The sequence below is a fragment of the Littorina saxatilis genome, linkage group LG1, assembly GCF_037325665.1.
Source record: "Littorina saxatilis isolate snail1 linkage group LG1, US_GU_Lsax_2.0, whole genome shotgun sequence".
NCBI lineage: Eukaryota > Metazoa > Mollusca > Gastropoda > Littorinimorpha > Littorinidae > Littorina > Littorina saxatilis.
In genome coordinates this window covers 96,017,755-96,020,254 of record NC_090245.1, presented here as the reverse complement: position 1 = coordinate 96,020,254, position 2,500 = coordinate 96,017,755, and positions in this window count along the sequence as shown.

Genomic DNA, 2,500 nt, shown 5'->3' with positions numbered 1-2,500 from the left:
GAGAGCGTGACAGTGCCGCCTCAACTTTCACGAAAAGCCAGATATGACGTCATAAAAGACATTTATCGAAAAAATGAAAAAAACGTCTGGGGATTTCATACCCAGGAACTCTTATGTCAAATTTCATAAAGATCGGTCCAGTAGTTTAGTCTGAATCGCTCTACACACACACACAGAGACACACAGACACACATACACCACGACCCTCGTCTCGATTCCCCCCTCTACGTTAAAACATTTAGTCAAAACTTGACTAAATGTAAAAACAACAATCAATACTCCAGATTATCAAAATCCTGCCGTTATCTCACCTTCATTCCCTTGTTCCATTTCTAATAACCAATACATTTTGTAGTGTGCATGAATTTGGATAGATTCTTTTTTTCATGATGAATTGCCAAACTTGGGTAATACACGTGTGGTGTGGTGTGTGTGTGTGAGTGAAGAGGCGGTTGGTGACGCTGATCTGAGCTCGGAAGCATCTCGCCCTTGAAGGGCCCATGTGGGCAGAGTAATGTTATTACAAGGTACAGAGAACGTGGAGCAGTTGTGCAACGCTTACTTTGCTGCAGACGATCAATCTGCCATCCTCCTCAAGTATCTCTGCACGTCGGTGAGCTGTTTTATCAGCCATGGGGTATGTTTGCTGCAGGGATTTGAACCATACTGTGTCAAACGTTCGACTGAAATAAGACACAAGAATCAAAAGTTTAAATGAGATACTCCTGACAGAGAGTTTGTCTTCTCTCTGGTGCTAGAAGTGAGGTAAACAATTTGTGAAGTTAGGACTTTTGCGTCGATGCTGCTTGTCCATCCTACAAGAGTCTTGGTGGGTTTATTTCTGAACCTGGGGGACTCCGATAACTTTATTCTGTGTGTTTCGAGCCAAGCAGCCTTTACCAAAAGGTTTTGTGTAAACAGCATTGAATCAGACTTTTTTCTGAAATAATCGGTCAAAAATATAATCACGAGCAATAATGGTTTTCAAAAAAACCAGAATGGTCACATTTGCACTTCTGTGTCTGGCCTAATACACGTGTTTTTATGTGGTTACGTTAGATATTAGTGAGATACAAGTGAATATAAGTCAAACATTGTTTGCCATTGCTGCCATTATTACACTTCAATCTCACCTTTACCAATCAATCGACTTCATTGCCGTAGGGAGTCTTATTATTCCACAGAAATGTCTGTCCTCAGCACTCTATATAGATGTGGGTGGTTTTTGCTTTTGGAGGGGAAGATGTTTTTGATTTTTTTTTCTTCTAGAAAATTAACCTTCATGGTGTCAATATACCATACTTTCAGCCAACATCATGTTAACCGGCACAAATGTTTTGCATGGAATGCCATGGACACATTTCACACTTCTACAGCCCGCTTCCTTTCTGTGTTAAGTTAAAGGTGTCTTCTTCTAAATATTGTTCCGAAACTACATTTATGTCAATCTGTAACATTAATTCAGGAAAACATGCTTTACTCTGTACGGAAATCATCAAGGCTTTTGATTTTGCGTATGTGTCTAGGCGGTGTCTATGTGTCTTATCCCATGTAAAAACTTGGCCAGATCTGAGATGAGTCGATTCCTTTACACGTGAAGGGCTGAGCCTTCCGAGAAGAAACGGTATAGTTATGCGGCTGTGTTCTAGAGTTGAAATGGGGAGCCATTTGTGGACAATCATGTGGGGTAACCTTGCTGAACTGTTCGGGACGAACAACTTCCCGCAGCCTGCAAACGTGCCTTTCTTCGCGTAAACAAAACTTGTATTTGTTTCTTGTTGACTCTAGTTGCATGCAGGCTGCTTTAATCCCCCTCCACACACACACACACACACACACACACACACACACACAGACACACAGCCACACAGAAACACACAGCCACACACACACACAATCAATCAATCAATCTATATGAAGCTTATATAGCGCGTATTCCGTGGGTACAGTTCTAAGCGCTTGTAGAAGAGTTGTCAACACGGGACTAACAAAGAAACTAACATCTACAGACGGACACGAACCCTATCACACACTAGCAAACCCTGATAAACCCTGATAAACATACAACAAACAACTGTTTAACAACAATATACACATCAATAGCTAGGTCCAAACAAAATAATATTAAGCACAAAGAAAACACCTCTCACAGACACACACACACCCACGCACACATACTTTTGTTTTTGTTTTGTTTGTGTGTTCCAGGCTGGGAGCATTCTTTCTTCATTGGCCCTTCTTTGACAATCACATCCGAAATCCAGCTGATATTTTTACGCGCGTGTTTGATTCTTTTTCCAATCCTCAGCAAAATTATTTTCACTCCAAACAATTGATTGATGTTCTTTTTTCACTTCACTCAGATGGACAAATGGACAAATGGACATTTTGTTCTTGAATTACAATTATTTATGTTCTATATTTGTCTCTGTCATTCTAAACCCCTAAACCTTAATTGACACTGAAAACTATGTCTTATTTCAAATGGAGACGAGTAAAC